This window comes from Bos grunniens, chromosome 23 (genome assembly GCF_055505025.1).
Source record: "Bos grunniens cultivar Pamir isolate PY7600 chromosome 23, Bosgru_T2T1.0, whole genome shotgun sequence".
NCBI classification, from domain to species: Eukaryota; Metazoa; Chordata; class Mammalia; order Artiodactyla; family Bovidae; genus Bos; species Bos grunniens.
In genome coordinates this window covers 43757423-43780093 of record NC_141187.1, presented here as the reverse complement: position 1 = coordinate 43780093, position 22671 = coordinate 43757423, and the positions used below count along the sequence as shown (strand labels likewise).

The 22671-nt window shown below is 45.9% G+C and overlaps 1 long non-coding RNA gene across 2 annotated transcripts in view; it reads right to left on the bottom strand.

Annotated features, from left to right (window-relative positions):
- Nucleotides 1-22671, bottom strand: part of LOC147347721 (uncharacterized) — a 113195-nt gene that overhangs the window by 16769 nt on the left and 73755 nt on the right. Inside the window, exons 3-7 of one of the 2 annotated variants that reach the window (XR_015152771.1) lie at nucleotides 13721-13883; nucleotides 12660-12739; nucleotides 11956-12020; nucleotides 11115-11224; nucleotides 9973-10227 (exon numbers count right to left, since the gene is read on the bottom strand). This is a non-coding gene — a long non-coding RNA (uncharacterized LOC147347721). Of the gene's footprint in view, nucleotides 1-9497; nucleotides 10228-11114; nucleotides 11225-11955; nucleotides 12021-12659; nucleotides 12740-13720; nucleotides 13884-22671 lie in introns of those variants that run through there. The other variant, XR_015152770.1, reaches the window with a different exon arrangement.

The following is a 22671-nucleotide window of genomic DNA, read 5'->3' as shown; positions in this document are numbered from 1 at the left end:
TAGTTCCGCCCCCTCCCCCTCCCACATGGAGAAAGCACTTATTCATTTTCCTATGATGTCAGCATCCTCTTTATGATCCTCCCCGAGGCACAAGGACGGAGTCACCTGTGCCTGGGGCACCTCTGTCTAAGTCCTGAGATTCTAGAACTCCAATCACTCATCCACTGGACCAACATTTATCAAGCATTTACTCTGTGTAAGTCCTGTGCTCTGAAGTCTGGGATATGCAGGCAGTAAAGGATTGATGCTTTTGAACTGTGGTATTGGAGAAGACTCTTGAGAGTCCCTTGGACTGCAAGGAGATCCAATCAGTCCATTCTAAAGGAGATCAGTCCTGGGTGTTCTTTGGAGGGAATGATGCTAAAGCTGAAACTCCAATACTTTGGCCACCTCATGAGAAGAGTTGACTCATTGGAAAAGACTCTGATGCTAGGAGGGATTGGGGGCAGGAGGAAAAGGGGACAACAGAGGATGAGATGGCTGGATGGCATCACCGACTCGATGAACATGAGTTTGGGTGAACTCTGGGAGTTGGTGATGGACAGGGAGGCCTGGTGTGCTGCATTTCATAGGGTCACAAAGAGTCAGACAAGACTGAGTGACTGAACTGAACTGAGCCCCATTTTTGCATGGGACATGATTTTCATTTGAAAGAACAACTGATCAGACAAACTGTGATTACTTAGACTTGGTTATTAGGCAGATATTTCCCCCAAAATGAACGAACTGGGCCTGTTACTTCAAGGGAAATAACTGACAGTGTGTATATAGCCCATGATAAAATTTGGAGAAATTTAGAATTCTGGAAAACTTGTCATTTACCAGGTAACTGAAAGAGGAAAGGACAGCAAGTCCAGGGAGATGTCTCCACCCTGAGGGCTGGGCAAGTGAAGGTGAGCTATCAAAACCCAGAGGCTCCAGGCCCCTGCAGAGGGGGCGTGGCCACTGGCTCTGATGGCCCTGAGGAAGCACAGCCAGATGGGTTCCTGAGGTCGAGATGAGTGGCAAAGTGGACTTAGCTGCTGCTACAGGAAGGAACTGCCTCTGCCGGGTTGAGGCAATAGGACTGGGGTACTGCTCACAGGAGATGCAAGCTGACCGGAAACCTACAGACAGCTGAACAGGAGGGAGCAAGTCCCTTCGCCCTTCTCCTGGGTGCCATCTCCTTCAAGCACCTCCGGCTGACCGAGCCCGACAGGGAGCCAGCTGACCAGCAGTGCAGAAGGACGGGTTCAGGGCTGAGGGGCAGTAACTTAGTACCTGTTACTGCTAGTTGCTTATTTGTCTCCGACTCTTTGTTAACCGACAAATTCCTCTGTCCATGGGGATTCTCCAGGCACGAATACTGGAGTGGGTAGCAATTCCCTTCGCCAAGGGATCTTCCCGACCCAGAGATCAAACCCTGGTCTTCTGCATTGCAGGCAGATTCTTTACCGTCTGAGCCACCAGGGAAGGGAATGGCTACCCACTCCAGTATTCTTGCTTGGAGAATTCCATGGACAGAGGAGCCTGGTGGGCTACAGTCCATAGGGTTGCACAGAGTCAGACACGACTGAGAAACTTTTTTTACTTACTTTTTCACTTTTACTTTCAACTTAATAACTGACAACCTGAATGGGACAGGAAGGCACCACGGGATTTGAGCAAAGGGTGACAGAGGCTGACTCACTCTGAGGTGGGCGATGAGGACAGACAGTGGGAGGGCGGTGACAGTGCAGGGGGGCAGAGGCAGCTGGATTCGGGATATTGTTAGTCCCCATGGATTTGCCGATGACGTGCATGTGGGCTGGGAGAGAAGCAGAGGCGTCAGGGTGACTCCCGCGTTTTGGCCTGAGTCACTGAAAGGAGACACATCTATGTAGAGAGAGGAGACCGAGCAGAAGCACGCTTTGGAAAAGGGAGGGCGATATGGGGCTCTGCTTGGGGCAGAGCGTGCTAGAAATCCAGAGATGATGTGGAGAGGCCATCAGATACCTGAGCCTGGAACTCAGGGGAGGGTCTAGGTTAGAGGTGTAGGAGTGAGAGTCACTCACTGTATGGATGGATTTCAGAGCCATGTGGCTAGACGAGGTGCTTCCCAGGTGGCGCTCGTGGTAAAGAACCTGCCTGTCAAAGCAGGAGACATAAAAGACGCAGTTCAATCCCTGGATCGGGAAGATCCCCTGGAGGAGGGCATGGCAACCCACTCCAGTATTCTTGCCTGGAGAATCCCTTGGAGAGAGGAGCCTGGTGGGTTACAGTCCATAGGGTCACAAAGAGTCAGACGTGACTGAAGCGACTTAGTATGCACACAGCGTGTAGCTAGATGAGATCACCAGAGATGTGTTAGCATGGCTCAGGATGCACACGAAGACTAGATATAAGATTTGGAGTCAGGATAATGTAGACTTGAACCCAACTCCATCACCACTCATATTCCTGGGCAGCTCTGTATCGAAGCCTAGATTCCCTCATCTGTAACATGAGATGAGAGCGCATCAGTCCTCTGTGAGGATCCAACGCGGTAAAGTGAGGGAAACACTTACCGGTGCCTGACATGAATCCCAAGCTGGAAGAGGAGGCAGCAGTCGACTTTGTCCCCCTCAGTGAGAAAACTAAGGAGGGCAGAGGGGGACTTGAGTACCTCCTGATGTGCATGGGCACGAAGGTGGAGGAACAGCTCCTCATACTTGTGAATGACTGGCCGGGATGACCGTCGGATATGAACAGGAAGGGAAAACAGTGTCACAGAAGGATGCTCTTCAAAAAAAAAGCAAGACTGTAAAATGCCAAAACTGAGTTTGCAGGCCGAGAGCAACAGAGAAACAGAATTCTTGCTGCAGGATGAACTATTGAGACGTCAGCGTGTGCCTGTCGTCAGCCGGGTGAGCTGCAGTTGAGTCAGGCTGAGCTTCGCATCACGACTCTCGGCCCCCACACACCACGCACTGCACGCTCCAGAACTGCCTGGGCACGGAGCCCCGACCTCTCGCTAATTGCTCACCTCTCATTAAGCATGCTCGCATGAGACAGGCATTTCTTTCCAAGAGCTCAACTGCAGGGTTATGTAAGCCTCTACTGAATTTCTGGCCCAAGAACCACGACCAGCTGCTTACACAGGGCACTCCCCTTCTAGGGGCTAGGTCAGTTCAGGAAACCGAACAGCAGATGACAAAGCTCAGAAAACGCAGCAGTGGTGGAGTGAAAGAGGCTGTCTGTCCTCAGGGGCTGCTTTCCTCAAGCACAGTGAGCACACTGCTTGCTGGACGCTTGCTGTGAAATCAGAGGTCCCCCTACCCTGTCCACTCCCCCACCCCCCTGCCAAGGTGTGACAGACCTTTTAACAAAGTCTCTCCACGGTCACCTTGTCTGATATCAACGCTCTTTACACGGTTCTGCTTATGACAGCCTTTTCCCACACAAGTTTCCAACACTTTCACAATGTAGAAAAACTCAACCGTCTAGGGATGATATTCCAAACAGCTGCTCCTGGATGCTAGGGCAGACCCATCTGGAACCGGGATTCTCGACCTCGGCTGCAAGTGGAGTCTCTAGGGGAGACTTTGAAGTGCTGATGCCTTGGCTCCACCCAGGCCGATTGTTATGGGATGCCTGCCCCACAGGTTCACATGCTGAAATCCTAAATCCCAGTCCCTCAGAGTGCAACTGGTGTGATACGGGGACTTGAAAACATGACCAAGGTAAAATGAGGTCACTAGGATGGGCCCTCATCCAGTACAACTGGTGTCATTACAAGAAGAGGAGATCAGGGCAAAGACATGGACAGACAGGGATGACCACATGGAGACACAGGCAGAAGACGGCCGTCTTGGAGTCCAGGAGAGAGGCCTCAGGAGAAACCCAGGCGGCCAGCACTTTGATCTCGGACTTCTAGCCTGCAGAACTGTGAGTCGATAAATCCCTGTTGTTTAAGGCATCCAGTCTGTGGAGCTTTGCTATGACAGCCCCAGGAAACTAACACACCAGTCAAGTCAGCATCTCTGGGAAGGGGGCCCAAACATCAGTATTTCAAGTTCTTCACGTGTTTTGACTGTGCAGCTGTATTTCAGAATTTGCTGTTTTGGATTATAAATCCCCTCTGCTAAAACCAATGACCCTTAAGATCGTTTCACTAACACTGTATCATGCATGATTCTTGGTATAGTTTCTTTCCCTCCTTCCCTCCCATCAGTCCTTCCTTGACGACAATGAACAGGACAGATCACAGCCTTCACCTCAGCCTCATGCTCAGCATAAACAAAGGGCCACCTAAAATCCTTCTGTTAAAATTGGAACCGCTGGGTGGCTCCTAAAGTGTCAGTTGCCCAGTTGTGTCCAACTCTGTGACGATGGAGCTCTGTCCATGGAGTTCTCCAAGCAGGAATAGTGGAGTGGGTAGCCATTTCCTTCTCTAGGGGATCTTCCTGACCCAGGGATCGAACCCAGGTCTCCCTTGTTGCAGGCAGATTCTCTACCATCTGAGCCACCAGGGAAGCCCAGGCAGCTCCTTTATTTCTAATAAAGCCAAGGACCTAGAAAGTGGCTCTAACCTGGCCAGAGACTCCAAATGAGAGCAAAGGCTGCTTCAAAGGCAAACAGGGAAAGATGAGGCAGTACCATCTCTCTTTGGGGAATGCCGCTGCTGAACAGAACGTCTTTTTTCTTTTTTGTCAACAGTAACGTTGTCCGAGGAATGTCAAATGATCACCACGAGTGCAGGCAGACACAGAGCTGGAGACAGACCTGTGTGATTGGCCAGGCCTCATTTTTCTGCCCCTGGTCACCACACTTCTGTAAATAACCATACCAAGAGGGACTGGAGAGCGTGAAAACCTCCTCGCCTGCCCTGTGCCTCTGTGTGCCTGCCTGGAACACAGACCCAGGGATCTGGACCTCAGAGCACCACCGGCGGGAAGGCAGATTGCCAGGAGTTTTAACCCTCATCCTTTTCAACAAGGGAACCTTATCCTCATGTGTTTCCCTAGCACGTCTGTGTCATCCCCTCCCCCTCTTTTTTTTTACTCATTCCTGAAAGCTTCTATTATTAATCACTGCATGGGGTAAATTTTCAAATCAGCAGTCAGGGTTTTTAAGCCTCATAATTTTTATTGCAGTCAAAAGGAGGCAGGTGACCAACACTGACGCTGTCTCCAAAATCTACCAGCAGCTTACTTCCTTATGTTCATTCCTTCATTCTCATGGCCTTAGCAAGGCTGGGAATTTCCTCCCATCCAGCCATTTGGACCTTGGTGTCTGACCTCATCTCACGCCCAGACCCCGCCTTTCACATGACATCCAGAGGTTGAGGAAACCTTCCTATAACCTTGCGGCCACCCCATTTTAGGCCACTGAATGTCCAAAACCTTCCCTGCAAGTTCAGGCAGTTCAGGCGGGCAGCCTCACTGCTTGTGATCCCCACACTTACACGTACTGCTTCTGGGCTGCATCCTATTGAGCCCTCTATTCAATCCCACTCCTACAAAACGATAAGTACCCAAGACAGGGGAGCAGAGGGAAAGTCTATTATCAGGCACAAATGAAGAATCCATGATGTGTTCTCAAATCCCTCTTGGCGACTCCACAATCTGGGTGCAGATGTCAGGGTTGGTTGTTGTTCAGTTGCTCAGTCATGTCTGACTCTTTGTGACCCCATGGACTGCAGCACACCAGGCTGCCCTGTCCATCACCAACTCCCAGAGCTTGGTCAAACTCATGTCCATTGAGTCAGTGATACCATCCAACCATTTCATCCTCTGTTGTCCCCTTCTCCTCCCGCCTTCAATCTTTCCCATCAGGGTCTTTTCAAAGGAGTTGGCTCTTCACATCAGGTGGCCAAAGTATTGGAGTTTCAGCTTCAGCATCAGTCCTTCCAATGAACGTTCAGGACTGATTTCCTTTAGGACTGACTGGTTTGATCTCTTTGCTGTCCAAGGGACTGTTTGACCTGGGGCTTCAGAACCCCATGAACAGTGTGAAAAGACAGAAAGATATGGCGGGGTTGGGGGTGGGGGGGTTCCTCTTTCTCTGCCCTCCTCTGGCCCAGCATCCAGCTCTCTCTAGGATTTCCCCCAGAAACTTGAATCTTCTCCCTCCACTCTGGAGAGGAGCTGAGGAAAAGCCTGTAGACAAAGCCCAACACAAAGGTCTCCCTCCTACAACAGCCCGAGGCCTGTCTGTGATGAAGGAGCCCTGCCTCAGACAGTTCCTTACCCAAAGGCCGCCTCCACCGCCCAGGATCCTGTCTCCACCATCCTCCCCCGTGAAGAGCGCCCCGGGGTCAAACAGAAGCTCTGCCCAGAGGGAACCAGCGCCAGGCGGTGACCCCTCTGGTCACATCGGGTCTCCCAGGAAGCTGGGTAGTGGGCTCAGTCACAGTCGAGACGGGCCGCCACTGAAGGGGTTCAGGGAGCAGCAAGCCAGCCTGGAGGCATGCCCGGGAGATGTGGGAAGCAGACGCCAAGGAAGCCTCAAGGCCCGAGGAAGAAAATCCGTGAGGAGTGGAAGGAGACACAGGAGGGTCTGCAGTCGGGAGCGGAGGCCAAAGCAGGGACAGAAAGAGCCGGCCTCACAAGACCAGGCCAGGCGCTGTGGCATGAAGAGGGACCCCTTTCCCTGCTGCTGACTCCGTGTCCTGGGCTTGCTTCCTTCCCCGGGGGAGCAGGCAATAAATCCTCATCTCCTCGGCACCCCAAGGATGTCTCCGCCCCCACAACCTAAACCCGGGGGTCCGGGGCCCCTGCTCCGCACAAAATGAGCAGACGCTCCCCGTCTGCCCACCCCCGCCCCGCCCTGGAGGCAGGCTCTGCTTCCAGGTCAGACACACAAGCTGAATTCACGGCCTCCAGCACAGAGCTGCTTCTCAGAGTTCAGTTTTCTTCCATCCAGCCTTCTACACTATGCCTGGGGGTGCGACCCTAATTTCCTACGATTCCTCATATGCCATGAGGTGAAAATAAACACTGTAAAAAAATACATGCTCCAAAATAAGACCTTCAACCTTCCTCCTCCAGGTTGACAAGCAAACTGCAAGGGGTAGTTAAACTAGAATATCAACCGGTGCCCACGGAAGGAAAGCTGTAGGAATGCAAGCTGCGATTCCTTCACCCTCACACTTGCGGAGCCATCCCATCACTGCAGCAGCAAACTGGAGACGTGGGGGACAACTGGGGTCTCCGGGGTGAGGATGAACTCTAGGATGAGCAAGCCGTCCTTACCTCAAGTACAGAAACTAGGAGTTCTCTGTGTGTGTGTGTTAGTCACTCAGTCATGTCTGACTCTGCAACCCCATGGACTGTAGCCTGCCAGGCTCCTCAGTTCATGGAATTCTCCAGGCCATGCCCTCCTCCAGGGGATCTTCCCAACCCAGGGCTCGAACCCGGGTCTTCTGTATTGCAGGCAGATTTTTTACCATTGAGCCACCAGGAAAGCCCCAGGAGTTTTCTACTTTTACCAAGACCATTCTCCACACACACACACAAAATCTATGGAGGAGCTGATTCTGCAAAACTCAGAAAGGGAGAAAATGGGTCAACGAAAGCTATACAGGAAGATCAAGAAACCCTACGCCTACAAGGGTGACCCTTACTATGGAATGGGCTGATGCCAAAGAATCAGGGCTAGCCTTTTGCCTTCAGTCAGAAATGTACCAAAGGAACAGACTTCGGCTGTTTTTTTTCTGAAGGAGACCTTTCTTCTCTGTTTTCTTGAAAATTTATGACTCGATAGCCGATGTGTGTATATAGTTTATAGTGTATAGGTTCATGCCACATGGCATTTATATACATAATCTCAATTGAGTCTCAGCTTCAGAAATTCAGATTATGGTGGGATTGAAGTATGTAGACCCGTTCTCCACCATCAACCTCCTTCCTTCCTCCCCATTAGCTAGAGAGGTCCAGTGGCCGCTCTCCAAAGGACACCAACCCCATCCTCCCAAGGTGAGTTGTGCAGACGCAGTCTCTCACAGCAGAACTCTGCCTTTCTTCTGACCGAGCTCACAACCCAGATGATAAGGGGTATGTTATAATAACAATAAGATGATATTGTTCACACCAATAGGGCCTCACAGGCATGCCTGCAGGCCAGATGGACACCACCCCTTTCTGAATCTAAAGAGCAGTATTTTTAAGGGGACTCAGTCTAAAATGCATTGCAATTTATCAAGAGAGTAAGTTATTCAAAACTTTGCTATTTCAACAATTATCAGTTAGCATATTCCCTCCCACATCCTGTGTGGACACTGGGCTGGGGACACTGACTTCTCAGACTCCAAAGCTGCCTACTGCTAGAACTGCTGGCATCTGACAACAGAGCAAAGAGAATAAATGCTACTATTAACTGACTCATGGGAGATCCCAGCACTTTAGAGGGAATCAAGACACCTGTCCCTTTCTCAGAACATGTTCACAAAAACGATGTACTCTCCAATGATGATAGCAAATGTAGGATTTCCCAAAAAAAGTATCTATCACCCTTGAAACAAAGGAAATAAGATAAAGCATGGCAGTCTTATCATCATTAAGGACAATGTTTATTTTATCCGGTCTTGTATACTTCCTGGGCTTCCCTGGTGGCTCAGAGGTAAAGAATTCACCTGCAATGCAGGAGACATGGGTTCGATCCCTGGGTTGGGAAAATACCCTGGAGAAGGAAATGGCAACCCACTCCAGTATTCTTGCCTGAAGAATCCCATGGACAGAGGAGCCTGGCAGGCTATAGTCCATGGGGTTGCAAAGAGTCAGACTTGACCTAGCAACTAAACAACAAGAACAACAAAAACTTCCTAATCTCCTTAAAATAAACATCCATTACCTTTTTAATGGAATATTGCTTAACATGTTACATAAAAAACAAAAATATTTTCAGCAGTAGGAATGGAAGCTCATGTGATTCAAGGAGATTCTACAGGGCAAGAAGAAGAGGGGCCATTTAAAAATATCTCCAAAGGAGGGGGCAAAAGATCAATCACTTTTTACAAAAAGATTTCTTGACTGCCTCCCAGTATGACGGATATTATAACAACACTCCCAGCTCTCAACAAACAAAAGACACCTCCTTCTAAGTGTCTACAACGTGAGGCATGACCTGGAGGACCCCCTATTTCAATACATGTGTACAAGTCTCCTACGGCTGAGCTCCTACGAGTGAAAGGCCCAAGCTTCTAGAAAAAGCATGTCCCAGTATTGGCAATGAAAGCTAATCAAAGGTACATATGCCGCTAACCAACACCAAAATCTGTCTGGTCACTGAGAAAACAAGGGCTCAGGTTATTTCCTCCCCACTGTCTGGGCAGGCAATCAGGTGATTAAGATGCCAACAATCCTAAGGGCCACTGAATGCTTTTTCCATAGAACTCACCATTTCTTGTGCTAGAGGATGTGAGCTTTGAGGTTGGGTGGTAGCTAGGTAGAGGGAGGAGGGTAGCAGGAAATGGGGGTGCAGTTACCTGGAGGCACATGGTCACTACAGGAAGAAGAATAAGAATCAAGAGAAAGAAAAAAGGAGGCTAGAGATAAAAATGAAGACAAGAACAGCATTCCTTGTTACCAACATTGGGAAGATGATCTGGGTCTGCACTTCAAATTCATCAAGAGCAGGAATGGTCACTCACAAAAGTCAAAGGACAGAGGAGGCCCCAGGGTGACAAAGACTTTGTAATAAAAGAAAACACACCGGGGGAACCGAGTTTACAGATATTTGTGAAACAGAGTTGGAGAGAATCTCCACAATCTCACAGTCTTAGTCCTGTCAAATGGCAAATACCTCTTTTATGTGAGTATCAAACGATATCGGAGACAGTACCATAAGCAAGACTTCAATGACATTGATTTTGCATGTTCATAGAGTTGCTTCTAAAGAGGAACTCCCTTGACAGCCGGAGAGTTTCTTCACCTGAAAACTGCGATTGTGCCGCTCACTTAGCCACCACGTACAGGCCAATGGGAACAAATTCATCCAGCCCTCCTGACAGCATCACGCTGACACTTCAATTACCTGATAACTGCAGCCATGTTTTCCTGGCTGAGCAGGAAAACTTCAAAAGATCTTCACCTTTTTTCCTCTCCAGCTTCCGCTAACCTTCCACCTCCTTCTGCTTTCACGGCTGAGTCTCCACAGTAAGGTTGTAACCGACACACAGACAGAATACAAAGAGTCCAGACCTAAATTCAAATCCTGATTCCACTGTTTATCAGTGGCACGACCTTCGTCAGGACTTGCCTAGATGCTAATGAACTTCAATTTTCTCACCTGTAAAATAGAAGTTGCAGTGAGAAATCAACTAAGAACTCTTTGGAACACATAAGTACTGTGGTGATTCATTGTAATGCCAATAATAGCAAGAAAATAGGGATTCAGCTTTACTCTCAAACCTAAAAGGAAAAGTACATTTCTTCTCACCTAAAATGCTCACTACTTGAGCAGGTTATATGTAGCCAATCTATCTTTGGTTTTAAGTAAAAATAGTCTGCTCCAATTATCCTGAAAACTTCTCAAGGGAAAATTACTGTTTAATCTGATAACATCATCCTCCCAATATAAGCAAAACAAACAAACAAAAAACAAATTTTCTATGTTCAAGAAATAATTATAGGTGATTAACATGATGATAATGTTAATGATAAAGAAAAATATGGTATAGTCAACACCCCAAATTTACTTATAAGGAGCTTGGGGTTTTGTTCAGTCTAAAGATGGCAGCAGAGAATATTACAAATATCCCTGGGCTCCACTCTACTGAACACAAATTTCTTTCCACTGAAGCAACTGAAGCGCTTTCACCACATTGGTTTGTTTGCCCCTCACTGCCATGCGAGCTCCTACAGGTAAGACCTACATCTTAGTGACCTTTATATATCTGGTATTCAGCACAGAATGGGCCAGGATCGTGGATAGATGGTCAGTCCACCTGCACTGACAGGGAAAATAAGATACAATCTTAAAACAAAAGCTATTGTATACGTTTATATTATACTTACATCAGTTAAGAGTAAGCTCAGATGCAACTATCAAAATCCTAACAAAAATGGCTTAATCAAAACAAATGTGTATTTCTCTCTTACACAGAAGTCTAGGGCTGGTCTAGCTACAGCTCCACCTTGCCAGGGACTCATGTGCCTTGAGTCTCACCTACTTACTGTTCAGCGGTGTGTGGCTTTCATTCCCAAGTTTACATCTGGGTCCAAGATGGCTCTGAAGTTCCACTGCTACACCTGCAATCCAGGTAGCAAGAAGGTGGAAGACAGGTCTGCATGGGTATTTGGGAAACAAAATGAATAACCTATGTCAAAGAATGCAGTTTTCTTCTAATATCCATTTCTTCCCTTTTAAATACTAGACTCTCAATTTTCACTCTAGCTAATTGCCATCCACAAAAAAATACTATATTCCCCAGCCTATCCTGTAGCTAAGTTGGCCACACAATTAAGTTGTAGACCATAAGATATGAGCAGAAGAATTGTGTGGAATTTCTGGAAAGTTCCTCTTCTTTAAAAGGAAGACAGATATGATGGCTGGAGTCCTAGCAGCCATCTTGAACCATAAAGACAAAAGCTACATTCTGAAAATGGCAGGCTAATAAACTAGAAGAAAACTGAATATTTGAAATTCTCATAGAAGAACTGTACCAGCTATGGACTGCCAACTCTGAACATCTTTTCAACAAGACAGTAATAAATTTTATCTTTTCTATGCTACTATTATATTCCTGTTTCTCATTAAGCTGAATCAGGACAAATATTTTTTTTTCCTCCCCATTCTTATCTACCAGTTCCCAGTATCATCTTCTCCACCAACAATGGCCATCACTGAATGTTCTTTCTCTATCTTAACCTTTCTCACAGGGAGTAGGAAGTAAAGGACACACAGCTCGTAACTTTTATTTTTGCAAACTGTGAAGATTTTATAACAAAAGGAAATAAAACATGAGCATCAACAATTCCCTGTACAACTGCCATGAGATAAAATTAAAAGAATCACCTCCAAAACCGCAGAAGCATTTCCCATTGCTACATAATATCTATGGTCATGTTTGCAGTATGTACCTGATAAGGAAGAGAACATATCTCTAGGTAAATGGTTCTTAATTAACTAACATACTATAAACTCAGCAGGAAAAAATAGTTATTATTCTATATCAAACAGGTAGATCAAGACATCTTTGCAATCTGACCTAAAACCCATTTGAGCAAGATTATTTCATTTTATTTCCTATAAATCCCTATAGTAGAAATTTAAGACATGTACATTATCAAAACAACGTTAGAAATAAGCTGCTGTACACATATCATGAATACTAAAAATATTTTCCACACTACCAGCTATCTTCCCTAAGATTCAATTGGAGTTATGCCTATTGCAATAACCTCAATTCTTATTTTATTTTATCTATATTTAAAGGAGTTCAGTGCATGGCCAAGTATAAGATAAAGACATTTCTAAATTGACACCATGGAAAGATCAACATTAGTTAAGTTTTATGAAGATAGTGAATTGGTGTATGCTCAGTCGCTTAAGTCATGTCCAACTCTTTGCAACTCCATGGACTGTAGCCCACCAGGTTCCTCCGTCCATGGGATTCTCCAGGCAAGAATGCTGGAATGGGCTGCCATGCCCTGCTCCAGGGGCTCTTCCCTACCCAGCGATGGAACCCACATCTCCTACATTGCAAGTGGATTCTTTACCTTTGAGTCACTGGTGAATCGGTAGCTTCTTTGAATCTTTCTGCAAGGTGATCTCTGACTGCAAATGATCGCTACAGATCCTGTGGTGGAGGAGAAAGACTGGTGGACCTAGAGTTTACTTCAGTGACCTGGATTCTTGTCCTAATTCCACTTCCAACACATAGTGTAAATTTGAACAAGTGTCAATCTCTTTCAGCCTCTTTTCTGCTAAATGAAAATAATACCAACTTAATAATTTTGATGAGATTCAATAGCATGTTGAAGCAATTTATAATGGTAAAGAGTTGCATAATATATTATCTGTATGTCTGTATTAGATGGTAATGTTTGGGCTCTAAGTAGCAGAAACTAAATTGTGCCACCTCAAGTGTTTATATGTGTGTCTAGGCAGATAAGTGTGTGCTTCAAGTATACAGAATGTCCTGGGAGAAAAGGAAACAGCATTTATTACTACCATGACTGAGGGTTTTTTCCATGATAAAATGGGAGAGGGCCAAAGCAAAGGGATTTAGAAATAGCAAATCCCTTATTTCTGTTCTTTCAGGGATAATAATGAGTCCCCATATCTACAGTCCTGAAGGTCCCCACCCACGTGACCCACACAATGCCCACTTCAAATGCACGTTAATGGTAGGCTGGCCCCTGCAAGAGAGCAACAGGAGTTAGGAAACAGAAGCACTTAAAATCACTTGAAGAAGCCCCTGAATATTCAACATGAGGGTTTTCTGGCAGTCGGGGCCAGCAGCGCCCATGTTTCTGAGGACCACCTTTCTAGGCAGGCAGCACCTCTTTCTGCGCAGATGCTACTGGAAAGCAGTGTGTGGCCTCCACAACTGTGTCAGCGGCTTCTCCTTCCCTCTGTCTTCTTCACTGTCTGTTCTACAAATACCCCCAACACTTTTAACTAAAGCCCCGTGGAAAATTTGTAGGTGATACGCTGAACAGGTGTTACACCTCTGAATAATACCTAGTAACCAAGGACCCCTTTGCCCTCCATTCTCCTACAAATAATGCAAACTCATTCATCTTTGTGCAAAATAAGCTACTCCCGCTGTCTTTACCACAGTCTCCAGTGTCCACTGTGAACAACCACGGCTCCAGCTTCTGCTGCCTTATCAGCTCTAAAGCCCCGAAGACAGGCACCTAGAGAATCCAGAGCACCATCCTAACAACAGCCACCACCTCGATCCATCTCCTCTTCCCCGGGGGTCACCCAGGACGCTGCTGAGGAGGAAACAGTTCAGGTTAAATTGATGTCAGAATGGAGATACTGCTATCAAAAACTGAACGGCGGTTCCTCAGAAAATAAAAACAATACTACCAGTTGATGTAACAATTCTATTTTTGAGTATATACCCCAAATGACTGAAAACAGATCTTGAAATGATATTTGTATACCCACGCTCATAGCAGCATTCTTACTATAGACAAAAGGTAGAACTCAAGTGTCCATTGACAGATGTTTGGATAATCACTACGTGGTTTATACATACAATGGATATTATTCAGCCTGAAAAAGGTAGGACACTCTGACACCTGCTGCGTGGCTGAACCGTAAGGACACAATGCCGAGTGGAAATAAACCAGTCACAAGATGACGAATACTGTATGACTACTTGTATGAGGTACCTAGAGCAGTCAGCTCATAGGGACAGAAAACAGAATGGTGGTTGCGGAGTAGGGTTATTGTTTAATGGATATAGAGCTTCAGTTTGCAATATGAAAAGAGTTCTGGAGACGTTACAAAACTATCTGAATGTATTTAACACTACTGAGCCGTAGTGTTACACTTAAAAATGACTAAGATGGGACTTCCCTGATGGTCCAGTGGTTAAAAATCCACCTTGCGATGCAGGGTACACCAGTTCAATCCCTGGTCTGGGAAGACTGCACAGCCACAGAGCAGCTAGCCTGTGTGCCACTACTACTGAAGCCCATGAGCCTAGAGCCTGAGCTCCGCAACGAGAGAAGCCACCACAATGAGAAGCGCATGCGCTGCAACAGAGGGTAGCCCCACTTGCCATGCCTAGAGAGAGCCCCTGCGCAGTGATGAAGACCCAGGGCAGCCAAAAATAATAAATAAATAATAAAAATTTTAATTTTGAAAAGTGGTTAAGATGGTAAATATTATAATATGTATATTTTGCCATAGTGTTTTGTTTTGTTTAAAAAAAAAAAAAAAGAGGCCAGAATCTTCTATATCCTCCCCTGGAGCCATGAGTTCCATAAGTCCAGCTCTGTAAAGCCCAACCTCAGAAGGCCAACCCAGCTCACACTCAGATCCTGCCATGACCCAAATCCCTTCCAGCCGATGGGAACCTTTCCATCACTGAACTTGTATAACCAGGTAATGAACGCAATCTCAGCCCCAAACTGTGTTGTAGAAGAATATTTTCAGATGTAACGAGGTCCCCACATGGGTAGGACTTTAAGAAACTGCAATGATATACTGTTTCTTGATCTGGGAACACACAAGTGTGTTCCATCTGCAATACCTCATCAAGCTGTATCCTTAGGACTGTGCATTCTTCTTTGTGTAAGTATTTTCTTTGTTTCTTTAAAGTTTTTAACAAAATTTCAGCCCTACTTTGTTACTGCTTGTTTTATTCACATGATCCTTGGTCTCTGGCAAGATGAAATGTCCTTGAAGGCCTCACAAGAGCCTAGCAGAGCACTAGGCTTCTATTAAGAGCTACATATTTGCCTACCGATTTCACTGAAATCTGGAGATCCCAGGCATATCAGAGGGAAGAGGCAGGGCCTGAGGCAGTAGAATGGTTTTCCAAACTCTTTCAGCATTAGGGAAACAAAACCTTCCTGATCCCAAAGTTGCAGATTAATAGAACAGCCACAGCAATCCAAACAGGCTCATAGAGGGAAGTTGGCTGTGCTGATGACAATCCACACCTTGGGAAGGTAACAATTCTGATGAAGAAAAAGTTACATACATACACACATGTATATACACACACACACAAAGTGCAGTAACAGTAGAGTCTGACTCCAGCCTTCCCACAAGAAAAATTAACATTTTGCTGTTGTTAACTGGTAGTACCTATATTGAGAAGTGGCTTAAACCAAAATAGATCTGCAAGTGTCAGGCTCTCCTGAACAATATGGTAAGTCCATGATGGCTGATTCTCAAGGAAAGTCAGCTTGAGTGAGAGTTCCTTGATTTTGAAAATGCTGATGACTACCATTTACTCCAAGAAACACAAGGGCTGGCCCCAAAGAAGAAGACAGGCTGGATGCAGAGGACCCTGAAAGGGTAAGACGGAGCCCCCAGAACCACTGGTAAGAAGGGGTCAGTTTGAGTCTCCAGTTGGAGTCTTCCAGACTCTAAGCTGCTAAGTCTTAGTACATTCTCGTGCACTGGGAAGTGGCGGGGTTGTTTCTCTTTCCACTGTTTCTCCAGGTGCTGGAGAGCAGAGTCCTGTCCGGCGCGGCCGGACTGTCATCTAACAAGCAGACCTGACTCCAGGAGAAGCTGGGAGACGCCCCCAGGCTCTGCCCTTGCCCCTCTGTGCCTGGGCAGAGAGGAAGGAAGGGGGTGGAGGAAAGCAGGGGAGCGTTTGGTGCCAGGGGGATGACTGAAGTCTGACAAGAACACCATGCGTCTGTGGGACTCGTGAGACAGACGGGTGTTCTTGTTGTGGGGCAGGGAAGCCCCCCAAAGCTCATCAGGGGAAAGGCGCATTTAGCATCTGGGTCAGTCTGAAGCGGAAGGGGACCCGAGACGCCCTCGGCTCCCCTGTTTCTCTCTTTCTGGTTTTGTCTTGTTTGACAAATCAAACCGAATCCCGAAGGACAAGCATGGGAGGGGAGAAGAGGCTCCTTCTCCCCGCAGATTTATGGCATTCTGGATGCAGCTTGCGTCTGTCAGGCCAAAATGGTGAGGGTGGGCTAATAGAGCAGAATTACAGCTTCCTATAATGGGGAAAGTTAAATAGACAAGCTCTCCTACCCCGAGGAGAACGAAGCAGAGGTCAGTGCTGCCGCCTTTGAACATGAATGGCCCCTTCCCCTCGGCTCCCTTTCACATGTGGCCCGGCAACAGTAGCAGACAGATGCGACACAAAGACAGACACACCTGATTAACCATGAATACGACAGCTGTCGCTTCCCCACCGCCGCCACTGCCCACACCCTGGCTCTTTCCGCTGAGTTTTTTCCCCTCCTTTCAGCCAGCGTGAGGAAATTAAACCTACCATTAAGACCCAAGTTAGTGGGAGGGTGTCCGCGGCAGCGGGGGCCTTTGTTTCTCTGCTCACAGACTTGTGATAGGTGCCTTCTGATTTGTCCTTTCATCTGAGCAAGCATAGGGGCCTCAGTCAGCTGGGGACCCAGAACCCAGGGAAAGGCCAGCAGTGGGTCGGGGTGGGACCGGGCTGACTCAAACAGGAGGGAGAAAGTGGACTGACTGAAAGCCGCACGTTCTGTGCATCTGAAAGTGGGTCCCCCTACTCCCCTCTACCCCATCCCACGCCCCCCCACCCTCCCCACACCTCTCCGTTTTATTCTCTTGCCTCCAGCAGCCAGAATTCCCTGTTGCTAAGAACACCCACCCTTAAAACAAGCTGGCTGTCAGGAATGGACCCATAGGAAGCAGCACTCAATGCAGCACTGTCTTTCCATGAGAACTTATTTATTTTGCCCTTCTGTGAGCTGACCTTAAAACAGAAGAACCAGGGCAGGTGTCTGGGGTTTTTATTTGTCCCCCTCTCTCAGGTAGCCAAATCCTTGAGTTCCAGTTAACTTTTAAGACCTCGAGAATCACGTACAGGAGGAAATCTAAGTGTTGAAAGGCAACTTTATTTCTAATGACATAAAGTGTAATGTGATTATAAGAGCTTCCAGAAACCTTTGCAATGGTAATTAAAGCCTTGAGTGTGAACCCTGAGTGTTCCTCAGAATTTTTTTTTTTTTTGGTCAAGCTTGGGTTAATCATTTGACTCCTGTAAGCTTGCATTTCTAGACCTTCAAAGGTTCTCTCCATTGTCAGAAAGTCCCTTAAGTATTTGCAAAGAGAGACTAATAAAAATAACCAGAAATCACTCAGTGAACATCCAGCCTTATAACATAATGATGGGACGGTAACTGGGTAATTAACTCAATCTCACAGAAATTCAACAAGCATCCCCGATTTCCTCATGAGTGGAAACATGGTGAAATAATTCAAGCCTATCACCTGAAGGCTCAGTGTTTCTCATGAAGCCTCAAGCCCACCATGTGCCTCTGACTTCTCCTAAGAAATCAGGGAGATATTTCCATCAAGGTAATCAGGGAAAGGGCTAACTGAATTGCCTAGAAATTTTTGTTATATGTAACACAGTAGAAGTTCCTAAAAGCCCTGTTTTGTAGGACATTGGGATTTGTTCTAGAACACAAAGGTAGCCTACAGGGCTTGGTGACTGGAGGCTCACCTTTCATCTCACTGATGAAAAGCTATATCCACTGTTATTAATAAACCAACTGAGGGTGTCTCACCTCAGAGCCATCTGCAAAGCCCTTACTCACTTTGCCTTCCAAACCATCTCTACAACTCTTCTTCCAATCTCCAATCTCTTTTTCTTGCTTCACAGAGCCCACAGTTTAAGCAGAGTAAGCCTGTCTGTTTTCAATTCTTAACTTTTCACACACACGGCAAATGAGAGGAACTTCTGAACACTGCGATCATCTGGCTGATGAGCAAGCTGTTTTCCATTTCTGGCAACAAATACTTTTGGCTTATCTTGACGGGAAGAAAAGGGATGAAAATATACTTTGGTTGGATATCGTTGATAGCATTTGTCATCTTTGCAGCTAAAAAAAATTAGCTTAGAGAAAATTTCCCTCAGTACTGCAGAAGATGGCAAAAGAATTGACACCACCGCTGAGATGCCAGCTGAACCGAATTCATAAAAGAAGTAACCTACTGTGATATTTTTCATAACAAACACAACATCTCATCATGAAGTGTGCTGAGGGCTGGACCAGCAGTTAGGATCCGCGGAGCATGGGCTGGGGGTGGGGGTACGGGGGCACACAGTACCTATCAAGGCTCACTTTACATGTCTGTAACCTGTCCCCCTTTGTATCAGTTTGCTGGGGCTGCTGTAACAAAGTACTACAAACTGAGCAACTTAAGGGAAATGTATTGCCTCATAGCTCTGGAGACTAGAAGTCCAAGATCAAGGTGTTGGTAGGGCTGACTTCTCCTGAGGCCTCTCTCCTTGGCTTGTAATCAGCCATCTTCTGTATCTTTACATGGTTTTCTCTCTTTATGTTTCTGGCCCTAAGCTCATCTTCTTATAAGGACACCAGTCATATTGGATTAGGGTCCGTCTTAATGACTTAATTTTAACCCCATTATTTCTTTAAAGACTCAATCTCCAAATACACTCTTGGGTACTGGAGGTTAGAACTTGTAGGGGGATGTGATTTAACCCCTATGACCCTTTGAGGCACTCAACTGAGTAAGTTCAGCTCTATCTCAACTCAGACTCTGAGCCTGTGGTCTGGATCCACAAATAAAGTGAGTTGAGTAGGCATATGGCATCACTCTTGCCATGATTTACTCACAACAAAACATGAAGGAAGTAAAACAGATGGGCATGTTGTTTGAAGGCAGGAGAGTCCATCTCGTGGATTCCAGGGGCCGTGAGAATCACAATACCACCTCTCAAAAGAGTCAGGAAGACAAATAAGTGAGATTACTTCCGCTCTAAGGTGAAAGTGTTTTATGACTGCATTTTCTCACCCTCATTGACCATGCCCATTCACCAAAGCCCAGAACAAAAGGGTTTTTCCCCCATTACATTTAGAAACAGCAAAGAGCAGAGGAATGAATCATCAAACAGGCAGAACACTCTTCCTATGACTCTGTTACCTGAGTGAAAACATTACTTCCTGAAAGAGTGAAAAAAGAGAAAAGTGGCAGGAGATGACTCACAGCAGTGACAGCGTCGAGGCAAAGAACTTTAGGACAGCTCGAACTTTAGAAACAGGCAAGGCTAGATGATGAAACGCAGCGGGGTAAGCACACTCCCTCGGGGAAACAAGGCTTGGACGGGGGGAGGAACTATGAATAAGAGGTTCCCAAAAAAAGATGTGTGTGTGACTTACTTAATAGTTCCACCAACGTGCAGCCGTGGGTTGGGTATGATGGTTTTAAATACCCTGTGACACGTATTTACAAAGAAATTGGGTGGCTTTACTTAAATGACACCTTCTTATTCACCACTGCCTCCTGCAGCACTGCCAGTCACCGAGGCTCCTGGAGCAGCACTGTTTAGTCATGAGCCATGTGCTGGCAGTGGCCCGGAAGAGAAGAGAAGACCACCAGCTCATGACTATGGAGTTCCACAGGAAAGATGTAGCTCTTGTGATGGCGTGAGTTGTGAGTTGATTTGTGTCTCCCAAAAAGAAGTGTTGAAGTCCTAGCCCTCAATATCTCTGAATGGGACCTTATTTGGCAAAAAGATCATTGCAGATTTAATTAGTTAACATGAGGTCACATTTCAGTAGGGTGGGTCCTTAATCCAATATGGCTGGGGTCCTTAAAAGGATAAATCTGACCACAGAAATAGAGATATACATGGAGAATGTCATGAGATGATAGAAGCAGAGCCAAGGAATTCCAAAAATTGCCAGCAGATACCAAAAGCTAGGGGAGGCAAGGAAGGATTCTCTCCTACTGGGCTCAGGTGTCTGCCAACACCTTGATTTCAGACCTCCACCCCCCAGAACTGTGAGGAAATCACTTTCAGTTATTTAAGGCATATGTTTCGTTGTACTCTGTTACATGGCAGCAATGAGTTCAGTTCAGTCGTTCAGTCGTGTCCAACTCTTTGGGACCCCATGGGCTGCAGCATGACAGGCTTCCCTGTCCATCACCAACTCCGGGAGCTCAAACTTGTATCCATTGAGTCGGTGATGCCATTCAACCATCTCATCCTCTGTTGTCCCCTTCTCCTCTTGCCTTCAATATTTCCCAGCATCAGGGTCTTTTCCAACGAGTGGGCTTTTTGCCTCAAGTGACCAAAGTATTAGAGCTTCAGCTTCAACATCAGTCCTTCCAATGAATATTCAGGACTGATTTCCTTTAGGATGGACTGGTTGGATCTCCTTGCAGTCCAAGGGACTCTCAAGAGTCTTCTCCAACACCACAGTTCAAAAGCATCAATTCTTCGGCCCTCAGCTTTCTTTACAGTCCAACTCTCACATCCATACATGACCACTGGAAAAAACATGGCATTAGCTTTGACTATACAGACCTTTGTCGGTAAAGTAACGTCTCTACCTTTTAACGTGCTGTCTAGGTTGGTCATAGCTTTTCTTTCAAGGAGCAAGCATCTTTTAATTTCATGACTGCAGTCACCATCTACAGTGATTTTGGAGCCGAAGAAAATAATGTCTGTCACTGTTTTCATTGTTTCCCCATCTATTTGCCATGAAGTGATGGGACCGGATGCCATGATCTTAGTTTTCTGAATGTTGAGTTTTTTCTGAATGTTGAGTTTTCTGAATGTTGAAGCCAGTTTTTTCACTCTCCTCTTTCACTTTCATCAAGAGGCTCGTTAGTTCCTCTTTGCTTTCTGCCATAAGGGTGGTCTCATCTGCCTATCTAAGGTTATTGATATTTCTCCCAGCAATCTTGATTCCAGCTTGTGCTTCATCCAGCCCAGTATTTCTCATGATGTACTCTGCATATAAGTTAAATAAGCAATATACAGCCTTGATGTACTCCTTTCCCAATTTGGAACCAGTCTATTTTCCCACATCCAGTTCTAACTATTGCTTCGTGACCTGTGTACAGATTTCTCAGGAGGCCGGTCAGGTGGTCTGGTATTCCAATCTCTTTAAGAATTTCCCACAGTTTGTTGTGATCCACACAGTCAAAGGCTTTAGCATAGTCAATAAAGCAGAAGTAGATGTTTTTCTGGAATTCTCTTGATTTTTCTATGATCCAGTAGATATTGACAATTTGATCTCCAGTTCCTCTGCCTTTTCTAAATTCAGCTTGAACATCTGAAAGTTCTCAGTTCACATACTGTTGAAGCCTACCTTGGAGAATTTTGAGCATTACTTTGCTAGTGTGTGAGATGAGTGCAATTGTCCAGTAGTTTGAACATTCTTTGGCATTGACTTCCAAAGGAAGGCAATGGGATTGGAATGAAAACTGACCTTTTCCAGTTCTGTGGCCACTTCTGAGTTTTCCAAATTTGCTGGCATACTGAGTGCAGCACTTTCATAGCATCATTTTTTAGGATTTTAAATAGCTCAACTGGAATTCCATCACCTCCACTAGCTTTGTTCATAGTGATGCTTTCTAAAATCCACTTGACATCACGCTCCAGGATGTCTGGGTCTAGGTGAGTGATCACACCATTGTGGTTATCTGGGTCATTAAGATCTTTTTCGTATAGTTCTGTGTATTCTTGTCACCTCTTCTTAATATCTTCTGCTTCTGTTAGGTCCATACCATTTCTGTACTTTATTGTGCCCATCTTTGAATAAAATGTTCCCTTGGTATCTCTAATTTTCTTGAAGAGATCTCTAGTCTTTCCCATTCTATTGCTTTCCTCTATTTCTTTGCACTGATCACTGAGGAAGGCTTTCTTATCTCGCCTTGCTATTCTTTGGAACTCTGCATTCAGATGGATTTATCTTTCCTTTTCTCCTTTGCCTTTCACTTCACTTCTTTTCTCAGCTATTTGTAAGGCCTCCTCAGACAACCATTTGCCTTTTTTCATTTCTTCTTTTTGGGGATAGTTTTGATTACCTCCTCCTGTACAATGTTATGAACCTCCATCCATAGTTCTGCAGGCACTCTATCAGATCTAATCCCTTGAATCTATTTGTCACTTCCATTGTATAATCACAAGGGATTTGATTTAGGTTATACCTGAATGGTCAAGTGGTTTTCCATACTTTCTTCAATTTAAGTCTGAATTTGCAATAAGAAGTTCATGATCTGATCCACAGTCAGCTGCTGGTCTTCTTTTCACTGACTGTATAGAGCTTCTCCATC